This window comes from Hippopotamus amphibius, chromosome 17 (assembly GCF_030028045.1).
Source record: "Hippopotamus amphibius kiboko isolate mHipAmp2 chromosome 17, mHipAmp2.hap2, whole genome shotgun sequence".
Lineage (NCBI taxonomy): Eukaryota > Metazoa > Chordata > Mammalia > Artiodactyla > Hippopotamidae > Hippopotamus > Hippopotamus amphibius.
Window position 1 is genome coordinate 38,558,327 of NC_080202.1, and position 9,597 is coordinate 38,567,923.

A 9,597-nucleotide genomic window follows, 5' to 3' on the forward strand; every position below is an offset into this window, starting at 1 on the left:
AGCCTCCCGCCATGACCTTGCCAGAGCAGCCCTGCATCCAAGCCCTTTGCCCCTCTCCCAGCAGTATCTCCCATGCTCCAATCTTTGCTCCAGGTGCCCTGGATCTGACCTCCGACCAGGCCCAGGCAGCCAGCCTCCCCTCTTCTGCAGGGTTGGGAAAGGGACAGTGGTAGAGAAGGGATCCAGATCCTTTGTCCCCAGCTCAGGGCCACCAGTCAGCCTCGTGCCGCGGCTCTGTGGAGAGGGGCGTGTCTCGCTTCGGGCACAGAATTAAGGCTTTCCCTGGCTTCAGGATGCAGCAGGGTGGAGAGGAAAGGGCTTTCCCCAAAGGGAGTCTTTGTAATCAGGGGATGACGCGGCTGCCTCCGCCGCGGTGGAGTGGTGCAGGGGGTGGTGAGGCAGCCGTGGGGGGGATAATTAAAGACAGTACTGACACCTGCTCCCCCTCGGAAAGCGCAGGTGACCTAACATTGCCCCAAGAGCAGGAAATGAGTTGGCAAATCTTGCCTCCATTCACCTGGCCCCTGTTGTCTGCAGAGCTGCGGCCCCCACCTGCCAGGAGGCTTCATTCACCTCCGGAGCGATTTCGGGACAGTCTGCTTGGCAGGGAACCCGTGCCAAGTCCTCTGTGCCCTGCCTCCCTGCACGAGCCCATGCGAGGAGCTTCTAGACCCCTTCTAGAAATGGCCTAAGTTCCTGAGGCTTAGTATGATGAAGGGTTTGCTAATGCCCTCATCCTGGGCCCTTCAGAAGAACTAGGTGTGGTGGAGCCAAGGACACTAGGCCTCAGGGGTGTCACAGGGAGTTGTGGTTTTTTGTTTGTTTGTTTTAATTTAATAGGAAATAAGACAAAAGGCATAACACAAGATATAACCCACTACCCGCCATCCAGCTTAAACTATAAAACATCAATTCTCCTTTCCCCTCAGAAGAAGCCACTTGAAGAACAGGAAAAAGAATATATATATATGTATAACTGAGTCACTTTGCTGCACACCAGAAATTAACACAGCATAGTGAATCAACTGTACTTCAATTAAAAAAAGAAAAGGTCACTTGAGTTGCATTTCTAGACACCTACTGCACAGGGATGGACCTAACAGAGTTCTTTAGTGCCCTCTCTGGGTGGAACACTGCAGTGAGTTCTGAGGAGGACATAAGAGGGGACAAGAATGTGGGAAATGACCACAAAGAGGTGAGGAATCACTGGAGGAGAGACCTCCGGTGCTCACACTGTATGTAATCAGAGCAAAATGCATTGCAGACTGAGCAGTGGTGGGGCTGAGGGGCCATTTCAGACTAACAGGGTGGGCTAGTCTGGGGCCAGAGAAGAATATGGACTCCGGAGTAGACAAGCCTAGTTTTGAATCTTGCTCTCTGCCCTTTCCAATGAAACATTAGGCAAGTTCCTGACCATCTCTGAGCCTTGTCTACAAAAGACTTGTAGGGAGGTTGAGGTTACACCACGTGTGCAATATCTGACACAGTGTAGGAGTCCTGTAAGTGTTAGCTCCATCCCCAGAGATGTCATCTGAGACTCATGTGAGACCTTTGTCCATGTCCCTCCATAATGTGATTTTACGACATGCCAGTGGCCCACCCAACTCCCAACCATTATTTTCTGAGCTCATTTGCCAAAGATGCATTAGAGGGAAAAGGGAGAAGACAGGCACTCAGGAGGATTCATTCCTTGGGCACCTGGATACGGATCAGATCTCTTGCTACTTCCATAACATGCAGACTCCATTTAGATACAAAGGGGTAGGATTGGGTTCCTGGGGAGAAATTGAGCCTCTTCAATTCTGCCTGGTCTAAATCGAGCAGTTCCTTGGTTACCCGCTCTCGGGCTTTGTGATTGGTTAGCTGTTGGCGGGCGGGCGGGCGGGGGTGGGGTGGGGCGGGGGGTAGCTGCTGATGGAGCTGCAGCATCCCTTAGTCTCAGGCCCTCTGAGGGGGAGGGGAAAGGAGGGCTGAGCAGTGAAGGGAATGGGGAGCCATTTCTCTCCACTGACTGCAAGCTCCGTGCTCACAGCTCACGTTTCCCGGGAACCCAGAGGTCTCTTCGGCTAAGAACTCCACAATGCTGGATATTTTCATCCTGATGTTCTTTGCCATCATAGGCCTGGTCATTCTGTCCTACATTATCTATCTGCTCTAGGAGCCCGCAGCGGCGGCATGGAGCCCACAGCTCAGGGGGGAAGGATGAAGCTGACTGGCGGAGCACCCTGCTTGCTGACTCACCGGTGGATTTTTGCTTCTGGTCATTATTTCGGGTATTGATTCAAAAACAAAATTACAAGAGATCTTGTTTTCCTATTTTTTCCTCAGCTGCATTGATGTAGCATTTCCCAGACGACTCTGAAAAGAATAAGAAATGCCAACTTTTTTCCTTGAGACCAATTTAAAATAACGATTTTAAAAATGGAAATTAAAGCCCACAACGCGAGGGATTTTTAGGTAGAATGGGTTGGGAGTGGTGTGCATGGTGGGAGGGACTATTATTTCCTAGTTTTTTCTTCAAGTTAGGTGCTCAAACTCCAATTTGTCCATTTTCTCCTGGTAATTAAAGGTAAAAAGCATCTTTATATGTCAGCAGAGTGGATTACGCTTATGCTTGCATAATTGCAGTAATTAACTAGTGACATTCTAATTTGAGGATGAGATAGCAAATCAAATTTACTTGGGAGTGGGGTTTGGGGGGAGATGTCAATTCTTTCCCAACTGTGAGGTTTGGCGGAGAGGAGAGAGGAGCTGCTAATTCTTGTCTTAGTCCATGACCGGTATCGGGAGCTGATACCTTCGCCGCTATTCCCGTCTGAGCCTTGCTGTTTCTGGGTTTCCCACAGCTCCTGGACTCCAGTCCAACAAGAGGCCTCTTATCAACAGCAGTCCTGCTGCCCAGCAGACCTCTTCCAGAGCCTTCCAGATATGGTTAACCCCTGTCAAGCAAGGAGCTTTTGGAGCTCAGAGGCAGAGGCACTCGGCTGGGACATCAGGAATCCACGGGCATGGCTAGCAGCTGCTGCGTGCGTTTAAGCCATAGACAGAGGGTGTTGAGAACATAGAGAGCTGAAATGTAGACTCTTAATTTACCGTGGAGAACTGCTCAAAAATTTATTTTGATAGTCTTTCCTTAGGTCTAAATGCAACTGCCTATTATGCTAAAGTTATGTTCTTTCCTTTCTCACACGAAGGGGTTCCCTTGTAAGTCCAAGAGTAGCTTGTCTGTCTTCATCTATGAAGTAGTCACTTTATCACTGTCTTTAGAGATTGCACAATCTGAGGTTGTGTGGTTTCCCGTGTCTCACTGTCTAGAAGGAACTTATCATTTGAGTTTTTAAGATTGATCTTAAAAACTTCCCCACTCCATACCCCTTGCGCTTCTCATTTAAAGAGAGAAAGTTATATAGTCCGCATTCTTTCTGCGTAGCTGAATTATAAATTATTGAAACAAGATGGCTACACTTGTCTTCCTTGCTTTTTGGGAAAAATCTCTCTTACCCTCAAATAAATGTTTTTTTATATTGTCAAATGTTCCTTTTCTAAAAAACAAAACAAAAAACTTTCAACATATTTCTCTAAGTTGGGTTGAAGAAACCATATATTTGAGGGTCCAGAGTAGATTTGGGCCCCAAATCTGTGGTATCTATTCCTTTGAAAAGTCCATCATGATTGTTCTACATGTAATTTCTCTTTCTCACTTAAAAATAAACAAGGAGAAAGATTAACTTAATAGTTTTTGTTTATTACATTGTGTTCAATTTGCATGTTTTGAAAAGGAAGAAAATTGAAGCGGTATAATGTGCCACAGTTAAAATGGAAAACTTGCATTTTAAAATTCTGGCCAGCTTATCTAGGCAACAAGTTATGTGACCTTCAATAAGTCATTTAACCTTCAGGGTTCCAGTTTATTCTGACAAATGAAATGGTTGGACTAGAAGATTGTTAATGTCCCTTTCCATTTCAAAATTCTATAATTCTAGGATGGAAACTACATCTTTGAAAACAGGATTCCCACAGAACAAACTCTTAATAGTTACCAGTCGTCTGCTTCTTTGCACTCCCCAAATGACATTTTATAATGAAAACTCAACTGCAAAACTCTTTTGGGGTACCAACAGCCACATGTGAGGAGAAAATGAAAATATTTATTTACTCCAAACATCTATCAGTGATCCCTAAGCTGTTTAGGGAATATTAACAAGTACAATACTACATTGTGGTATGTAACAAAAAGAGGTAATCTGACAGACACACTAATGCAAGCAGCATGGCTCTGAACAGTACTACATTCAGGGATCTTTAGTTACCTGCAGAGTCCCTGACATAACATTTCCCACTAAAACATTCCTCTCTTTGGCATAACTTGTGTTTCAAACTAAAATTTTGTACTTAGTCAAGAGAGCAGCTCTATATCCTTACCTAGGTGATTAGGACAAGTGTCAGTATTTTGGGGGAGTCCAAGTTACATAGTTAATTACGGTGGTGTAGATCTTCATGGTTTAGTCTGTAACCAAGCCCCCTCTGAAGCCTTTTATGAGATCAAGTCTCTTCAGTCTGTATCCATACAAAGTTGAAATGATTAAGCAAATTCAGTGAAAACAATTAGCCCATTTCAGTTATACACAAGTGATATATACCACTGGGATTGGGCACAGTATAAAGACAGAAAGATTACCCTTATTTTCAATTACTTGTGAAATATTGTGGTTTTAAAAAGTAATTACATTTTGGAAGAAATTTTATGACTTTGTGCCTCTATCCATGCTACAATATGCCGGTTTATAACAGAGTTTTACTGTGTTTATTTTGATAAAAAATTTCTAGATTTCACATTTAAACTATTTGTGTATTGTCATCCTAGAACACAATAAAACACCAGAAAAATTACTTTTGTATCAATAATAGAAAGTTTTGTGTCAATTTTATACATCTGTGTCACAGGGCAATCACATCCTATAAAACTGGAGATTGTAGTTGGCCCACAACAATGTAGTAAAAACATCCCTAAATAGTTGCAGATTGGGGCTTCCTAGGTGGTGCAGTGGTTAAGAATCCGCCTGCCAATGCAGAGGTCACAGGTTCAATCCCAGCTCCAGGAAGATCCCACATGCCACGGAGCAACTAAGCCCGTGTGCCAAAAAAAAAAAAAGTTGCAGATTACTTAGAAAAAAATTAATGTGGCATAATGCTAAGAATCATTATATTAATATCTGCTTTCTTGATTAAAAAAATAAGGGGTTTTGGTGGAAAAAATGTATTTTATGTTAGGAAAAAGAGAATCTATTTTGGGAAACAGTTAAATAATGCGAAGATAAATGTTACTAAGTTGGAGCCACCTAAAACTCATTGCTTGGGTACTTTAAATAGAATCATATCCAAACTTCTGAGTTTGAAACTTGGCATGACATGATTTATTAAATTTCAGAAAATTGTTTTCTTTTAAAAGGCTTAAAGTCAGCATTATTTGAATTTCAAAATCCCTTAAAAGTATCATTTTAACTTTAAATTATTAAAAAATAATGGGAATTTCCCTTAATGAAGTACTGGGAAAATTGTCTTTGTAAATTACACGCTTTGGCTTTATCACAGACCAAATGTTTACTAAGCCTAGGATGACCTCTTCTAAGTTAGTTTTGCTTCCATCTATGTTAAGTAAAAATAAAACCAAAGTCATATATAAAGGGGGAAACAGAAAAAAATCATTGACACAACTTCCATTATAAATTGAAAAAAAAAATCTGCTATGACACTTTTTAGAAATATTTAAGAACGTCTTTGTTCTTAGAAAAACACTGTAAGATCTTATAGTCATGGGAAGTTGCAGGTAATCCACAATTCTTAATTACATATTTTGTTTTTCGAAACTGGCGTTAAACTATGACAACTGTAGTATTGTAGCAGCAATCAGAATATTAATTGCTTGGGAGTTTGGTCTCTGAATTAAATAACAGAAGAATATAGAATACTCTTCTGCTTATAGATTTATTGTTCAATTTAAGAGTGGTTGCTAGTGAATGAAATTATTTATACAATAAAATTAAGCATAAAAATATACATACATATATAGCTAATTGAAACATTGTTTCATATTAAGATTTAGTTTTTTCATCACGGTAGAGCTATAATTAACAGCTTAACTAAAAATAAGTTCTTCTACAAGAAATAATTTAAAGGAATTACATAGCAAATATTTTATTATAATAACTATAAATGGAGTATAAGCCTTAAAAATTGTGAATCTTTATATTCTACACCTGTAATTTACAAAATATTATGCATCAACTATACTTCAGTTTTTAAAATTTAATTTTTAAAAATACAAAAAAATTTTAAAGGAATTACATGCTCAATGATTTGCATAATGACAAACAACAAGTTAGAAATGTTTCTAATTTAAATTTTATTAATATGAATAAATAACAAATTAAATAAAATTTAGCAAATATTAAATATTTAGGTATCAAAGACAGTTCACCATAAATACAATATTTTAAAAATAACAATGAATACTTTTCAGTTTTGTGCACCTTTAAGAAAGCAGTGATCTTAGAATATGTACAATTATTTTTTTTTAATTTAAAAGTCAAGGGCTAAACTAAATTTTTGTTTTTGTTTTTTTTAAGTCTAGTTACTTGAGGAATTTTCTGGAGTTATATTTGCTTTCTTGATGAAAAAAAAGTGTGTTCTTAGTCCTTTGGCACTTTTTTTTTTTAACCTAGAGAAGACTGTCCAATACATCTGTCTTTCAGGTCATCTTTCCTATCTTAGTGATGTCTCAATAAGCCAAGGAGCATATATCCATTGCCGGTTTCTTACAGGTTTCAGAGCTACCTGCTAGTGGAATTGGTAAAGAAATCTCATTGCTAGTAAGGTGTCCAATAACCAAAGAGGTTTTTGTGGTAGGATTGTGTTTTTACCCTTCACACATTTATTGACATGAAAATCAGTAATCATATAATTGAGTACTATTCACCTAAAGGGGTTAACTCTTGAGTAATCATCACACAAAGAGGCTCATGTTTGCTTTTTACTGACATAAGGTGGTTCTTCCAGTTGCACCTTTTTTTGGGTATCTCATGTTTGCTTTAACCTCCAAAGGTGAATAATTATCCTGGCAATAAAATCTCTGTTATTAACAGAAGAACTAGAAGCACGAACCAAGCCATGAAGGGATGGATACTGTGTGCAATAAGATGCCTGTTGTTCATGCTGTGGAGAGCAGCCTGCTAAACAACTGCTTGAGCTCCCTAAATGCTTGAATGGCTTCCCAAGTACAGTGAGGTACTGCCTGCATTGTAAGACAATAAGGTTGAGGGGTCAGCAGGGCATGAGTAGGAATTATCCAAAAAAGTACTAAAGATAGATATTCTATAGTTTCATAAGGTACAGAGTATTTATCACAAGATATAAACTTTAAATTACTTTCTAAGGAGTGTCATTAGAGTGTTGTCAGTGCTGTTGTGGTGTGGTGTGTGTGTTTAGAAACAATGGGCAAGATAAATACAATGCTGCGTTGTTGCATTTCCTTCTAGTGCCAGTAAAAATCATCCTATCAATCAAGGTCAAAAGAGACTGAGGAAATCGCTATCAAAAGGGTAAAAAAGCTAGAAGCCCAGGTTAATCTCCTAGTTTAGAAAGAGATAGAAGGATAAGTTATCTGACCTGTTGGTAGTGTACATCATTATTTTATCATGACTATTCTAGAGTGAATTAGAAGTGGAAAATCTCCCAGTGTTTTAGGCTATTCATTTTGCAAATGCTCTTTTTTTGTGTGTGGCAATATGACTGCTTTTACCATCACTTAAACATTAATACTAATGATAATAATATATACTTTTGCAAGTTAATTTCCCACTTTACAATTTGATATCACACCTTATTCCTGATGACAAATGTATTCAGCAAAAAACTGCCAAATTGAGGAAACTGCAGTTTTGGTCTCAAAGGTTATTTTTATCTATTAATAACTGAATGAAGAATTTGTCAGTTTACTTTTTGTTGGTAGCAAGATGCTATCATTTATCTACTGTACCCAAAGAATGAATCAGATTTTCTTATGTTACAAATTTCTGAGGCGGATGAGATAATAATCTCACAATTATTAAGAATAATGAAATAATGTGAGTTTAAAAAAATTTACAGCAGCAGTCATGTCAATTGAAGAGTGTAATATGATTCACAATCCAGATAAAAAATGTTTTAAATTAAACCTGTTTCTTTTGTAAACCTGCTGAAAATAACTGGTATGGAGACTTCGATAGTTCAAGGAATTCAAGGAAATTTCACAGTGACAAATTTCTTTCTCTAAGGGAATGAAATTAACATCTATTTAGTCAAATATTAAAAACATTCACTATTTATGTGAAAATTTTTACTTTTTTCCTTTATTTTTTGCCCCCCCCCCCCCATAATCTAATATTCTCAATTTGGAATCACCAGTATTTTGATAAAGAAATGGATTAGGCTTTCCAAAGCACGTATGGAAAAAACAGTGAGAGAGGGAAAAGAAAAAAGTTAAGTAACGTGTTATTTTTTTGTATTCTGGTATCTGCCAACTTTTATTCTTTATAGTTTAGTTGTGGGTGAATCCTTAAATTGAAAAGAAGAAAATGAAACCAGGATAAATGCAAGAACTTTGTGCATAAATATGCAAATACCAAACTCTGGAGAAAAAATTCCTACCACTGATGGAATTATGGCTGGACAATTCATCAAAGAAAGGTAGTTCATTTCTGACCCTCCAAAAATAAACATAAGTCCTTTTGCTATTAAAATATAGTAAAACCTTGTTATCACAATTCGTATCTTCTCCACAATTTTCACTCTCTCTCAATCCTATTAAATCTCTTACTGAGCCCTTCTTGCCAAACTTGAGAATTTCCCACAATTTATACCCCACTTCTGTGGGTAATTTCCATATCTTCTAGCTTTTCTTCCCTTCATCAACTCCAGAGGTGAGTTAAGTCAAGGACTTAGGAAAAGAGTCAGCCTCTGAGAAGTCTAGTGGGAAGGGGTGTGTCTTCAGGAGAAGTAAAGTGACCACACCCAAGGAGAAGAAAATAGGAGATCCAGGAGGGCTCCAGCATTATGTCAGCTTGTTAGGCACTATTTTTTCTATTTTAATAGTAAGAGTGGCGGTGGCAGAAGCCAGTCAAACTGAAACAGTCCTGGAGTTTCTTAGAATATATTTACTTAAGTGAACATAAACCCCACACTCTCATGGGCTGCTGGAACCAGCCATGCTTTCAGTTTCCTTCAAGTCCTATTCTTTAAGATAGGGAGAAAAGCTTTAAGAGCAGAATAGCTACTTTCTTTCATTTTATATTTTCCCTTACTTGCAACATTTTACTCTAATCCCCAGGAAAGAATAAAGGATGATTTGATTATATTAAGACAATATATGCCTTCCTCTATTTATAGATTTTTTTTAAGATTGTCTTAAAGAAGGAAATATATACGTGTGTGCATGTGTGTCTCTGTGTATATATATACACAAACATGTATGGATGTGTATATGTACACACACACATACTTCCTTTGGTTTTTGATCTGCAAAACATGAAGCAAATATAATGTTCTTTGTAATCATATGCC